The 15042-nt window shown below is 37.0% G+C and overlaps 1 protein-coding gene and 1 long non-coding RNA gene across 5 annotated transcripts in view; one reads left to right on the forward strand and one right to left on the reverse strand.

Annotated features, from left to right (window-relative positions):
• Positions 1–15042, reverse strand: part of LOC141435320 (zwei Ig domain protein zig-8-like) — a 283174-nt gene that overhangs the window by 82233 nt on the left and 185899 nt on the right. The window lies entirely within an intron of this gene.
• LOC141434746 (uncharacterized) lies at positions 1346–3976 on the forward strand. Its single transcript, XR_012452093.1, has 2 exons — positions 1346–1535; positions 1729–3976. It is a non-coding gene; the product is annotated as an uncharacterized lncRNA (long non-coding RNA).

Raw genomic sequence — 15042 nt, forward strand, 5'->3', positions numbered from 1 at the left:
CTCAGTAACAACTTACGATTTCGTCGACTTAATTATTTATAAGGGATGTCCCTAAGTAATACAAGTAGGTTTTGTATTGATCTTTGCATTTTTTTAAATTATTCTTTTTATTTTTCTGCACATACCTACTTTGTGAAATGCTCTCTATATAAACGAGTGGCAGAATGAAGGAGAGGCCTTTATCCAGTAATTGGGATACTCGATAGACTATAAAAATACTGTGAGTCATTCATTAAGACTGTTATTTTTATTAAGAATAAGAAGGAAGCAAACGTGGAAGCGGGTCATTTGATAAAAAAATGATCAATGAACTAAAAGAATTTTGTTGCTCACCCAAGACTTTATAGGGGTCGCGGGTGAGCAAAGAAATTCCTTTAGTTCATTGATATGGACCTCTGCAAAGTAACGCCCGAAAAAGTAAATTAAAAAAAATATCGCAATCGACCATGATTACCAACAGAACAGCTCAAGAAGGATCACTGGTCTGTTACCAGCCTCTAAAGATAGTATAAACATTTTTCTTGAAAACACTGCTGAAGGAACAGAAGAAATTGTACTGTACTGTACAAAATGCTATAATGATTGATCAACGAACAAATTTGATGGATTTTCCTTATTTTTCCTTATTTGAATGATATTTATCCTCAAGACCTTATCAAAGATTAAAGACGTTTGTGAGTAATAAAAAACTTCTTTCCATTTCATGAATTCCACTAGGTCCAAACAATCCCGTGCTCTGGCACTAATGAAGATAAATCAGAATTGATGGAATTAATTCCTTTATTCCGTTACATCGTAATCATTCAAATAATTCTGGATTAATTCCTTACCTTGTCCTAAATATTTAAAGAGCGGAATCGTTTAATAATGCTTTACAAAATGGAGATTAAAGTCGCGGAAGTAAACGGGAACTGAATCTTTCATAACGTATTGTTGTGTACTATATTTCAACTGGCCCTTTTGAAATTTTCTTTGACATTGAAAACCTTACCTTACCTTATTGTGAGTACAATTGTGCGTTCCTTTATACTAAAACGACTTTGTCTTTGAATCTTTAGCTTCTTTTTGTTGCGATAGTCCCATGCGACCAGAATGTAAAATCTTAAATTCTCTACCGCTAAGTTTAGAGACACAAGTGTAGAGAGAAGTGGAGAGTCATTCATCGGCTACATCAACAAGAGTGTAACTCTTAAATAAGAAAGAAGAAGAAGTTTAGAGACATGAACTTTTGTAAGGGCGTTCATACAAAATTAAAATGATGGAACTAAAGAGGGTGTCGATGGGCATTTTGATTAACAAACGAAGATGCAAAAAATAACAATAAGAAAACTAAAACTTGCTTAGCCCTCTGCGACTGATGTGCGGTCTATCAGACACCGCTAAATAAACTTCATGTTGCCAATTCGCCGTTTCGCTTGATATAGCTCCGTCTCGCTCAGTACCTTCCTCGAATGACTCGCGGCATTGGTCAGTGACGCCCGAACGGCGACGCGGTGCACACGCTTGGAGGTACGAGCTGCGGGTGTCTCACAGACGTAAGTACAGCAACAAGTCCTGAGTCTGACAGACCTCACCTCATAAAATTATTTATGTGCCCATAGTGTCCAACAGACCTCACCTCATAAAAACATCTACATGTTCATAGTGTCTGTCGGACGTCACCTCAGAAAAATATTAATGTTTCTGTAGTGTCTCAGAGACCTAACCACATAATTAATTATATTTTAGATGGCCGATCGCAGTTTGCGGGAGTCTAGACCGTCAAAACGAAATCATAGCGGGTTTCCAGTGATTGCTAGCGACCAACAAATTAGTCAGTGGCTGGAAGAACTAAACGATGAAGGTGATTTTAGCGACGTAGACGACTCAGTTGAAGACCCTGACTTCGTGGCTGATGCAGTTGAAGTAGCTGAACCGGATAGCGGACCAACAATTCAGGAAGTAAGTGATGGCTCTACTACAAGTGGAAATGAGAGTTCGGATTATGAAGATAACCTTCCCCTTAGCTTGAGGGCCAATTCAGCACGTGGTAGGGGCGTCACTAACTACATCGGCAAAAACGGCTACTTATGGTCAAAAACTGAGTTTGCAAGGACAAGTAGAACACCAGCTCACAATATTGTCCACGTGTCTCGTCCGACAGAACCGCCTGCATTTCAAAATTTTTATGAAATTTGGTCAAAAATCTTTGATCTCGAAATGGTTAACCGGCTTGTGATTTACACCAATAAAAAATTACGTTCCTATCGTGAACAGTTTCGTAATTCTGGTAGAGGAGAACTAAAAGATACTAACGAAACAGAAATACTTAGTTTGCTTGGACTCCTCTATTACAGTGCAGTATTTAAATGTAATAATGCCGACGCAAACTATTTATTCGCAACAGATGGCACTGGACACGAAATTTTTAGATGTGTAATGTCAAAATATCGATTCTGTACGTTGCTCAACTGTCTTCGACTTGATGACGGGGCTGATCGCCAAGAGCGATTGAAAACCGACCCATTAGCAGCAGTATCATGGTTTTTCAATAAGTTTGTGAAAAATTCTCAACAAAACTTTACACCTGGACCAAATACCTGTATTGACGAGATGCTCATACCCTTCAAAGGTCGATGTAAATTTATCATTTACATGCCTAAAAAACCAGCCAAATATGGAATAAAGGTCGTCATTTTGTGCGATTCTGAAACTTTTTACGCCTATAACGCATACATTTACAGTGGCAAGAATTCTGATGGCGAAGGTCTGTCGGAAGCGGAGAGAAACCTTGCGATTCCTACTCAGTCTGTTTTAAGACTGGTCAAACCTATAGAAAAGAGTAATCGGAATGTAACGGCAGATAACTGGTTCAGCTCAATACAGGTCGTCGAAATGTTGGGATCAAAAAATCTAACATACCTAGGCACTCTGAAAAAAACAAACGAGAAATTCCGCCCGAGTTTCAGCCAAATAAAAGCAGAGAACTGGGAAGCTCTTTGTATGGCTTTACTAAAGACTTCACCTTGTTGTCATATGTGCCGAAAAAAAATAAAGCTGTGATTTTGATTTCTTCCTCCCATCACGTGAAAAGTTCTGATGAAATAACTAACAAACCAACTATGATCATGGACTATAATCATACTAAGGGCGGAGTGGATGAAATCGATAAAAAATGTTCGGTATATTCGAGCAGTCGAAAGACACGTCGATGGCCCATGACCATATTTTATAGAATTTTAGACCTAGCTGGTACTAATGCCTATGTGCTCTACAAGGGATGTCTTGGTACCAAACTACGTAGAGGCGAATTTTTAAAGTCTTTGGCAAGAGAATTAGTTCTTCCGAGCTTGCAACAACGTGTATATAACGACAGACTACCACGAGAACTGCGATTAAGAATAAAAAGAGTTTTTGGAAATGATTTGCCTCTACCTCCCCCTCAACCAGCACCAGGTCCATCTGACCGCAAAATATGCACCATATGCCCTGCTAGATTGAAGAGGAAGACAAGATTCGCCTGCTGTGCTTGCAACAGGGCAGTTTGTCTCCAATGTTCGGAACATGTATGCGTAGATTGCAAAATGGATCTCTAAAATAAGTGCCAACTCAAAGACTGATTAGTGCCTTATTCTACCTTTAGATTTTGTTGATTTTTTTTATAAGAAGCAATAATGCTTAGAAGAAGAAAAAAATATTAAGTTTATCGAAGTTGGTAATTGTTAAGTTTTTTTTTTAATTTCTAAGCGAACCTAAGTACAAAATGTCTGAAATTGTGATCTCAATAAAGTTGATTTTATATTTCTTATTTATTTTATTTCTAAACCAATTTTACATTATACTACAATCAATCATAAATGAAATAATCGTTTTATATAATAATGATTCCCATTTTCAAATTAGTTATTTTTTTATGAATTATCAAAAATGACGTCTGACAGACTTCACATCAGTAGAATCTTTCTAAAAAATTCACCACAGTTGCAGAGGGTTAGTCTTAACGTAAAAACCTATTTCAAAATGTCGTCTAGGTAGTGACCATTCAATGGGCAGGGTGCCCATAAGGCTGGCTGCGTTTTCTTGTTGTTGAGATGCTTATCCGTTTTCCAAGAAAAGAGCCTGTGGTTTGGATGATATTATTTGAAAAATAGTATATATATATTTGTATAATTTAATATTTAATGGCCAATCTGATTGTTGACGCGAATGAAGCCGCAGTTAAATGCTAGAAAAACAATAATTATAACAGTTAAGCCTAGTGGCTAACTAGTGTTTCTTGGAGCAATTTACTTAATTTGACTTGTCAAATATGTTCTTTTAAAGTTACCTAACGGAAGTCGAAAGCAGCACGGTGTAGTAAAGAAACATTAATCTACTTATAAAAACAGACCATACGCTTAAGTCTGTGGAAGTTATATTTAAAATACCTCAAGTGTTCCAGAGAATATTTTCTTAGTAATATTTTAGACTTAAATTACACTCTTCGGGCATTATTTCCGAAAGTTTCTTTAGAAGAGCATGCTTATATGCAATAATTCTTTCTAAAGTTGGCTGCCGTATAATGCTATCGTTCTAAGTGAAGTTAAAACCAAGTCTGAAATTGCTTGGGAAGTGTTCCCGAAAATTATTAGTGTTTGGAGAGAAAAGTGTTTTTAGTTTTTTCTTTTCTTTTATGAAACAGAATTGTTTGGTGTCGAGGGAGGCGCGTGACAAACGAGACCTCATTACTTGATGTAGGTACCCAATTCAACATTAAATGCCAGAGGGAACACGAACTATGCGATGAATATAATAATACGACTCCAAAGGGGTTGCATGTCGGTAATAGCATGCTTAATACGGTAATTTGGCTTAGTAGATTTTTAGCAATTTGGTAAATAGGAGTAGCGTAAAGGTCAGTCTCTATTCAAACTTAACGTAGGTAAGCAATAAAATTATCCACCAGAAAAATGTCTACATTAATAACTATTAAGTATCAGAAAAAAACCTCTATTGTGAGTTTCATTGGCCCGCGTGTCAAGTTACTATCTATCTATCTATCTATATAAATAAAAATGTATGTACGCGCATAACTTCCAAACGACGGCACCGAATTGGTTTTTTTTTGTCGTGTTCGTTATTGTTAGGACAAGGTTTTTGTGAAACAGAATTAAAAAAAAAGAAACGGTGCCGAAGCCGCGGGCATCAGCAAATTTTATTTCGGTTAAACGATTTCAAATTCCTGAGCTCTCGTTTTTTTCTGTGTAGTGTTTCTTTCTCATGTATTTTATTTATAACTTTATACTAGTTTACACTGATGCATAAATTCATTAATTTTAAACTTATTTTCTAAAACACGTATAAAAACATCTCGTCTATATTTACTTGTCAAACCTCTTATCTTTGCCGAAGCTAGCGAAAAAAGCCCTAATGCAAAATCGATACACATAACCGAGTGTTATGTGCGACACGATCAAAGCAAATAATATTTCGGAGCAAAATTTCCATACGACTAATGTAAGTGATACATAGCAGGACCAAGGATCGCTCCTTGAGGGACCCTTTTAGTGGTAGCAATAAATCAGGCCGTAATGGAGTGTGTCAGGCCCTACAAGGGACCGTGCGCATATTTCGGAGTTTTAGACTGACCAAAGGTTAGATCAGAGGTGAAATAGGGAAAATATTGACCAGGGATACAATGTTGATATTGCCGAAGGCTTTCGATAAAACTATTAGATTAGAATGGTTGTTGTTGTTTAAGAAATTATATAATAATGTACTTTTAATGAGCTCCCGATATTTTGAGTCATCTGCGAGAGTCATTATTATGGGTAAAATTAAGGAATTGCGGTTGGATAATAATATTAAATATTCTGTAGACTGAGCTCTGTATATCCTCATTTTTGCGCGTAGACTGCTTGTACTTTCGGTACAATTGGATCAAACTTAAAAATATTTAATTATAAATTTTTCGTTAAAAAATATTGTGTAAATTTTGTTTAGGTATTGATTTTCGTTCAGTTTGAGATACTCAGCAATAATGGTTTGCATATGAATCAAATCAAATCATTTAAGTTTAAACAAGAATAGAGGGCACTGTCTAAGTATGGTGACGTACGCTACAGTAGTAATAAAATAGCTGGTTACTTTTTTACTCTGTCACAATAACACATTTGTCAATCTTGTATGGCGCTAAGTACGTGGCTATAAAACGATAAAATACAAAAGTAACCAGCTACTTTTGATGCTGACTGTACCTCGGCTCTAAAGATAACGTGTTAACTTCGTCTGCAATCAATAGATGGTGGCGTCGTGCGAGCGGACGTTGACCTTTCAAATTGTTATAGTATCCTTTTTTCAAGCCTAACTCTAGGACATTTATTTATTACGTTGCCATGGTAACAAGAATCGTAAGCTATTTCTAATGCGGGCGAAGCCGCCGGTTAAAGCTTGTAAACCTATAAAGCAATAGCAGCGAGCCTTGCCTTCGGAATCCAATAAAAGCTTAATGGGTACTTGACCTGTAATGTATATTACAGAATCATAATTATGATAGTTATATTTACAAACAATGTCATAGTTATATACAAGGTGTTAATTAAATAACTGAAAACCAGAAAGTAGTTTGCTGATAATCGAGAGTAGAATCGATTACACTAATAGGTTTTAAATTAGGTTGTGTTTGTGTTTTTAAATCCCTTTTTTATTGTGCCCAGTCTAAAAGTTAGGACTGCAACAGGCGCCAATTGAATATTTTAGCGAGGTTGCATACTATTTCGATAATTTAATACTGTAACGTTTTAAACTTTCGTGATTTTCACTCATAAACTTTATTACTCGTGTGTGTAAGCGTGATAAGTCCCATTGGGAGCAGGTAAATTTAGTTTCATCTCCCTTGCTACGGCTTGGATCTAATTTCAGTAATGGTAGTTAATAAAACATGCCTTGAAAGTAAATAAATAAAAAACAATGTAGTTTTGAAGGACGGTTAAAAAAAGTATTAATACTTTGTGGGTAGTTTTGTTTTGTTTCATAAAGCGTATGTGGGTACTTGGGGAGTTACAGTGACAAGTTAAAACGGTGCTTGTGGTTCGTTAGTCTAACAACTGGTAGCATGGTGTACGGTTGTGTCACTCTGAAGATGAGCTCTGGTTGAGTTCGAAACGCGTCAGTGTAGTGTGGTGGTGGTGATAGATGGGTTTGTGTGATTTGTGTGTGTTCTTACGGTGTGGAGGTGGCGGAACTGCATGAACACGCATATTTTGCATAAGCTTAGCTATAGTAAGGGCGCGGGTGAGCAAGGAAATTATTTTAGTTAATTGAAATTTTCACAGAATGTATTACTGTGGCCGCTATAACAACAAATACTAAAAACAGAATAAAATAAATATTTAAGGGGGGCTCCCATACAACAAACGTGATTGTTTTGCCGTTTTTTTGCTCGATATTAATAACGCCAACAGGTAGACGCTTTAAATATTCACATAATCTTTAGTTGTATAATCAGTTTAAAAATAAATAAATTAAATAAAATAAATATTTAAGGGAACTCTTACAACCAACTTTATTTTTTGCCGTTTTTTTTTGCTTATGTCTAATGTTGTATAGATAATGGGACGGAACACATCGTGCGCGAGTCCAATACTGTAGTTTTTAAGTATTTTATTTGTAATTATTTATTTAAAAAAATGACTTTCTATCAAGTTCCTTGCGGCGCATTCTTCTTGGCAAAGTTGGTCTTTCCGAAAGCGCTGGTAGTTTAAAAAAATGACTTGTAAATGTGCCCTTGCGGCCTATTTACAGAATAAACGACACCGGGTGTTTATAAGGTTGATTGTAGTTGTGGTAGTATATATATCAGACAGACAAAAAGAACAATAGCTGAGAGGGTCAAGGAACATAATATTGCAGCTGTTAAAAATTGCCAAGTGAACAAGTCAGCCATAGCCGAACATTTATTGGAGTCAGGACCAAACCACTGGATTGAGCTTCACAATCCCAAGATTCTCTCCACGGAACGCCATTTCTACTCAAGAATGGTACGTGAAGCGGTTAAAATAAAATAGCACAAAAATTTCAATCGGAATGATGGATGTAAGCTTTCATCTTCAGGGAATCCTATTATAAATAAGTGTCGTCGTCGGGATGAACGTTCGGGGGGGACGTTCGGACATTGTTAGTGTTGTGTGTCGGTGTGATTGAGGGACAAAAAAATGACCAAGTGCGGGTAGTTCGAGATACGAGTGCTGGTACTTTTTGTGATCAAGTGCGGGTAGTTCGAAGGATTTCCGCTGCTAGGCAGACTTGACACCCCACACTTCGCCACTGTAATGTAGTCGAAACGTCGAGGTAAATATTACTCATGTTTTTTTTGGCGTCCTAAGTCTCGTTTGTGATATTTTAATTATAAACGTTTTGAATTTGAATATGTTTCTACATACAATTGAAACCTCAAATTTTCGAAGTTTAAATGAGTCGGGTCAGTATCACATGTAGAGTGGCAGGTTCAAGCTTTGTGTAGTTGAAGCAACAAGAATTTTCATTAGCATAGTTGCGAAGTCTGCATCGCTGGAGGCTTTCGGTGTAGCGGGTGATTAACGAGTAACACTGAGATTGTCTGTTTTGAAATGTATTTGTTCTGCTAGTTTTAGTGTGTTCTACAAAGTCTAGATTAACTTCTCATAAGATCATAAGTTATTTCTAGATTTCTCAAATTGTACATGCTTTTGTTGATCATTATAATTATAATAATGAGTAAGTAAATTGTTTAATGTTTTATTCAACATTAAGGCGTATTGATTTGATTAATTTAAAACGTTGTTTATTTAGTTTTTGAGAATTGTGGCATATCAAATTAGTGAATTATGATGTTATTTCAACATACATATGAAATGGTAACATTTTGTACTAAATGTATCGTAGTTTTTGTACAATTTATTTGAAAACTAGTCCATCAACAAAGGCAGCTCTTACATGTCTTACATGTCTTACATATGTAACAGACGATTTAAATGCAATTCCCTATAATGAAATGTTATCACAAGGGCAATAAAAACTGTATCATCAATTGATTTAAAATTATTGTTGTAAGAATATTGACTGCTTTTCTATCTGAAACAACACTTAACTTTTGGCTTTGCTACATTCGTTCATTTTTGTTTAGAACGCGATCGAAATTGCCGCGTTTAATTTAAGTCATAGGTACCTGGGCCAATCAACTTTTTTACCGACACTTTGGGCGTCTCCTGCGTTACCAAAATTGTCTCTGGCGTTACCAAAAAATCGTACTTCCAACAAGATATTTCACGGTTTAATAGGTTGAACTTACGTAGAATGGCATGTATTTATGTACACCATCTATTAAATTACAGAAAAAACATGCTTACTTACAAAAATCTGCAATTGTTTGAAAAATGTCGCAGACAGATTAGTGTCGGTAAAAAAGTTGATTGGCCCACCTAATAAAAGTTTTATGAATGTAATTAACTGTCCGAAACACAAATAAAACGATTTTAAAACGAATGTTTATGAATATTTCGTTGTAACTAGACACATCGTAAATTTGCATGTCTTTTCTGCTGTTATAAAATTATAGTGCAATTAATTTTATTCCAAAAACCCCATAATAATGTTTACATACGTAGTAACGTATTGAGATATTCATGGATCTCATACAAATTAAGAAGAATTTGTGGCTTAATTCATGATTTTAAGTTGAACGTTATTATAACGGATAACTCACGTCTTAAACCGAGTTTAGCTCGACATGTTTCGGGCTATTTCGTAGCCCTTCCTCTCAGGAGCACGCGAACCGGCGGCTGCCGCAACACGCACACTACGCGCCACCGCTCTGCTCGCACGACTGTCCTGTCCTGTACTGTCCTGTCGGACAGTCGTGCGAGCAGAGCAGAGAGATAACATTTAATATGAGTGAGTCTCACGGTAGTTTCATGTTCAAAATTTTAAGTTGAGTTCAAACTGGCTATTTTTTGACATTTTGCAAAATAAAAATTGTTAATTTTCTTTAAATTGACAGTTGTTGCCAAAACACTTTTAAATGTATTTTTTGCAGACTGCATTTATTGTAATAAGTCAATCTGATATTAAATGTAAGTTAATCCGGATAACTCACGTCTTAAATCGAGTTTAGCTAGACGCAGTTGCTACAACTCGATTTAAGACGTGAGTTATCCGAATTAACTTTCATTTAATATGAGTGAGTGTCACGGTAGTTTTATGTTCAAAAATCAATCTGATTTTAAAGCAGGTGAAATACGCCTTGCAAATTTTAAAGATAAGTTACAGCCATACATACGAATATTAAAAGTTACTTACAGTTCAACACAAAACTAGGGAAAACAATGGCCATTCACACTGATAAAAATCTCAATGAAATCGGAAAACTTGCCAAATATGCTGAAAACAAGAAAAAGTCTACTGGCTAATACGAAGGCATAACAACGACGATCTGCGATAAACTATAATCTCTAATCATGTCCGATATTGTTATCACACTTGTAAAGGCACTTTTTACCGCCATTCCCTCTTAACTGCCCAAGTTTTCATATTACGAAGCACATCCACTTAACCCCCTTTCAAACGATTGTCCTCTGAGACAGAAGTTTGTACCCCATTGTACTTTGGTTTTTAAACAACCGGGTATAAGGTATTGAGAGAAAGTTCAGGGGAATTCGGAAGGCTATTAAGTAAAGAATTGGGTCACTTAAATGAGACGTTGGCATAAAACAAATCACAAAAGGCCAATGAGCACAAAGGTTGAACGCAATCCAAGTAAGTTTTCGAGACAAGATGATTTAAGTACCATCAGCAGAACAATAAGTATTGTTATGAAATTAGGAGCAGCATACTACTCAAAACGATATTGAAGAGGTTATTTAAAATGATTTCATAATTGCAATACAAAACATGGATTGAAAGAATAATTTCATGCTTGTACATGACAACAGTAAAATTACTTTATCATTGAAGTATCATTATTGAAACGAATCATTTCAAAAATAAGTGAGTAACTAATTTAGCTTACCTTTGCGGTGAAGCCAACAGGCGAAAATTAATTAAAATTCAGAGCAAATCGTACTTAACAACAAGGGATACACAACATAAATAAATATTTATCTACATATTGCAAAAAGCTTGTATATACTTCGAATAATAGCTTACTGCCATACTAATTGAATTCATTGAATTCATGCGCGGAATTACATTTGAAATTTACCACGAGCTTTGCGGTGAAGGAAAACATCGTGTTCAAACAATTCAATGGTGCGTGTGAAGTTCCCGATCCGCACTGGGCCCGCGTGGGAACTATGGCCCAAGCCCTCTTATTCGTAGAGGAGGCCTGTGCCCAGCAGTGGGACGTATATAGGCTGGGATGGAATACTAATTGAAACTTTTAAGTACCTAGGGGCTTAATTTTTTCCATGACGTTAATGAACTATACACGGGAACGTGGGGGTTAACGGGAAAAGCTTAATTAGGAATCTGTATCTGGTGAAACAAATCACGAGAAATAACATGAACGCCTATAATAGTATTCAAATATTACAACACAATAAAAGATTGTTGATGGGACTAGATGGATTCGATTCATCATCCAGCCTATATACGTCCCACTGCTGGGCACAGGCCTCCTCTCAGAACAAGAGGGCTTGGGCCATAGTTCCCACGCGGGCCCAGTGCGGATTGGGAACTTCACACACACCATTGAATTGCTTCGCAGGTTTGTGCAGGTTTCCTCACGATGTTTTCCTTCACCGCAAAGCTCGTGGTAAATTTCAAATGTAACTCCGCACATGGATTTCGAAAAACTCAGAGGTGCGAGCCGGGGTTTGAACCCACGACCCTCTGCTTGAGAGGCGATAGGTCAAACCACTAGGCCACCACGGCTTGGATTCGATTGGTGTAAGTAAATTGTTTCACGACATTTGTACTTGCATATTACTCTTAAGTGTCTGTCTACATAATTAGCCTTTTAGAAGGCCTAGAACCCTACTAAAAAGGCATGATAGTTGTTTATTAAGCTTTGCCCAAAACCTAGGCAGTACGAAACTTTATTACTGTTCTGGGTAGTAGCGTAAGTAACAGGACAGTCTAGTTTTACAAACAAACAAAGTTTACCTCTTGAATAATGTTAGTATGTCGCTCAAACTATAAGCGTAGAACGTTATAAAAAAAGAGAATTTATACTTAGAAAATGAGCGTGAAATTTTACAGAAAAGTAAGCCGTTTGCGGGAGACTTTTAAGCCTTATTAGTAAGTTTGGTCAGACCGGTAATTTTGTAATAGGACCAGTGGAAATGACAGTAGCTCATAAAACTGTGTTAAAATCAGTAAATAGCTATCCATGCCGTAATCGGCAACGGCGACCCTAGCTACTTAATTACGAGCGTGAGCTCTATGTGGCTGGCAAAGCCAAACATACTCTTAAAAACTCCATCGTAGGTGGGGCAGTAATGTTGTCCAGCATTATTGTAGATGTAATTATAGGAGGGTTTCGGTCGGGACTTACGTGCCTGACGCTTCGCATCAAGGTCATTTGCAGTTAATACTTCGGTTTGTAATAAAACCATAAGAGTTTATTTGGACTTCAATTATAGTATTTTATGCAACTGTTGTATACGTGAGGTCTTTAAACGCGAGTTGGCGTAGGTATATGAGCCGCAGGCGAATATCGCTATGAAAGACGCGACAAGGGTGGAAAAAAAATATTTTTATCGATTTACTCACAACGCTTCGGAGCCACTTTTAGCAAATTTAGGTTTTAAGTTTGACAAAACGGTAGGTACAATAGTGACAGGTTGCTAGCCTGTCGCCTACGGTATACCTTAACATATATCCTCAGTCGCCTCTTACGACATCCACGGAAGAAATAGAGAGGTGTAATTCTTATCCAACTCTACATATCATTTCGATGCTCTGTAAAATGTAAAAACCAAATAACATCACGTGCCGCATAAACTGTAAGCAATTGATTAAATTAGAAAACATATAACATTAAAATGTGGATCGGCAGGGTCACCACGGTTTGGCTTGTACCAAAAGCGCCGGCCGTCTATCCTGCCACGCTTGCCTCACTGATATATTCCGTCGGGCTCTTGCCAGCATCAACGTTCCGTCTACTTTTGAGCCGGTTGGTTTAGCTCGTGATGATAGCAAGAGACCTGTCGGAATGACGCTTGTTCCTTGGCAAATGGGACGGCCGATTATTTTGGACGCCACATGTGTGGACACGTTGGCGCCGTCTCATCTTGCTATGACATCATTGAAGGCTGGTGCGGCGGCTGCAACGGCCGAAACAGCACAATGCCGTAAATATGAGAATCTGGCAAACAATTTCATATTTGCGGCATTTGCTGTTGAACGCTTGGTCCGTGGGGTCCCGAAGCAAAAAAACCATTTACATTTTTAAAAAAGAAGCTTGTCCGTTCCACTGGCGACCATAGGGCTGGCTCTTTTCTCGGTCAACGTATTGGCTTTGCCATACAATGAGGAAACGCAGCCAGCCTTATGGGCACCCTGCCCAATACTTGGGCACTTGGGTGATATTTGTAAATATAGATTTGTAGGATTAGTTTTTTACTTTTTAGTTGTCTTTCTTGGCGGCGTTTTTTGTCGCCGTTTATTTCGGCCGTTTTTTTATTATTTTTACTGGCGTTTTTTTATGTCGGGGGTTTTTTTTAATTTTTAATTTAAGTTTTTATTTCATGTTTTTTAAACTTTGATATATGTATTATTCTTTTTAAAAGTGTACTAGTGTGTTGGATATCCTGGCTGCAGCATCAGGTCATCTTGTTGCCACCATTGCATTGTATGTAGAATCAAATAGTGATCAAAAGGAATCAAAAACGACATATCTGCAATTATTTTATCAAGAGTATACTCTACACTGCAGTATACTGGTGTGCTGGATATCCTAGCTGTAGCATCAGCTCGTCGTGTTGCCACCACTGCATTGTATGTAGAATCAAATAATGATCGAAACGAATCCAAACACGATATATCTGCTATGGTTTTATCAAGAGTTTACCTGCTAGTGTTCTGGATATCCTGGCTGCAGCATCAGGCCGAGAATTCCATAATCTTGCGTAGTTATATAGCATACGAGTATATGGTTGTTTCAAAATTTAGGTCCCAAATATGTTTGGAAGTAAAGTAAATACCCATTATGCGTCTAAGATTCCTACCGCAGCGAACAAAAAAGCTGATGATCTTGAAACGGCTGAACCGATTTTGATAAAACATGTCTAAGAACCATTGCTAGAAAACCAGCTTTCAAATAAAAAAAACGCATTCAAATCGGTCCACCGGTTTAAGAGCTACGGTGCCACAAACAGACACACAGACAGACACACATAGCGGTCAAACTTATAACACCCCTCTTTTTGCGTCGGGGGTTAAAAAAGAGGAAATCTGTGTGCTTGTATCTTAGATGAACAAACTTGTTAATAAAGTCTTCAAAACCTTTCAGGAATAATATCCTAGGCTCCGAAAAAAGATATCTAAATTAAAACCTAACCAACACAAAAGTAACCTTTTTTAGCTCTTCAGATAGCCACGTCTTCAATTTTGTAGATAAAAAGAGACTGTAAAAAGTCTCAGTAGAACCTTAAAAAATTGCGAAAACATTCAGTTCCAAAAGTGGTCGCTTTCCTAATAAAGGAGGGACATTAACTTTAAACCCCCGAAGCTTTTCTCGGCTTGGCGACAGAACGGTTACTTTTTATTTTATAACTGGAAGTAATTATGCGACTTTGTATCAAGTAACGATCGTTTTCCAGCTATGTTGGACGGCACTTTTTAAATTTAGGATTTTTAATATCGTAACAGTTATTTCAAACAGATATGAAGAATTTTTCCCTACAGGTTTTAAGGCTGGGGTAGTATAATCTTTAACTCGTTATTGCTTTGCAGCTGACATAGCCTAAGCATCTACCTCCTCTTGTGGAATTCGAATTTTGAAAATATTTTCTCCGTGCATGTTTAATAGTTAAGCTAATTAAGTAGGTACCTATGCCATATTTGTATGAGTAATTTCAGTAGTTAAGACTATGCCTTGCCAACGAT

The sequence above is a fragment of the Choristoneura fumiferana genome, chromosome 14, assembly GCF_025370935.1.
Source record: "Choristoneura fumiferana chromosome 14, NRCan_CFum_1, whole genome shotgun sequence".
Lineage (NCBI taxonomy): Eukaryota > Metazoa > Arthropoda > Insecta > Lepidoptera > Tortricidae > Choristoneura > Choristoneura fumiferana.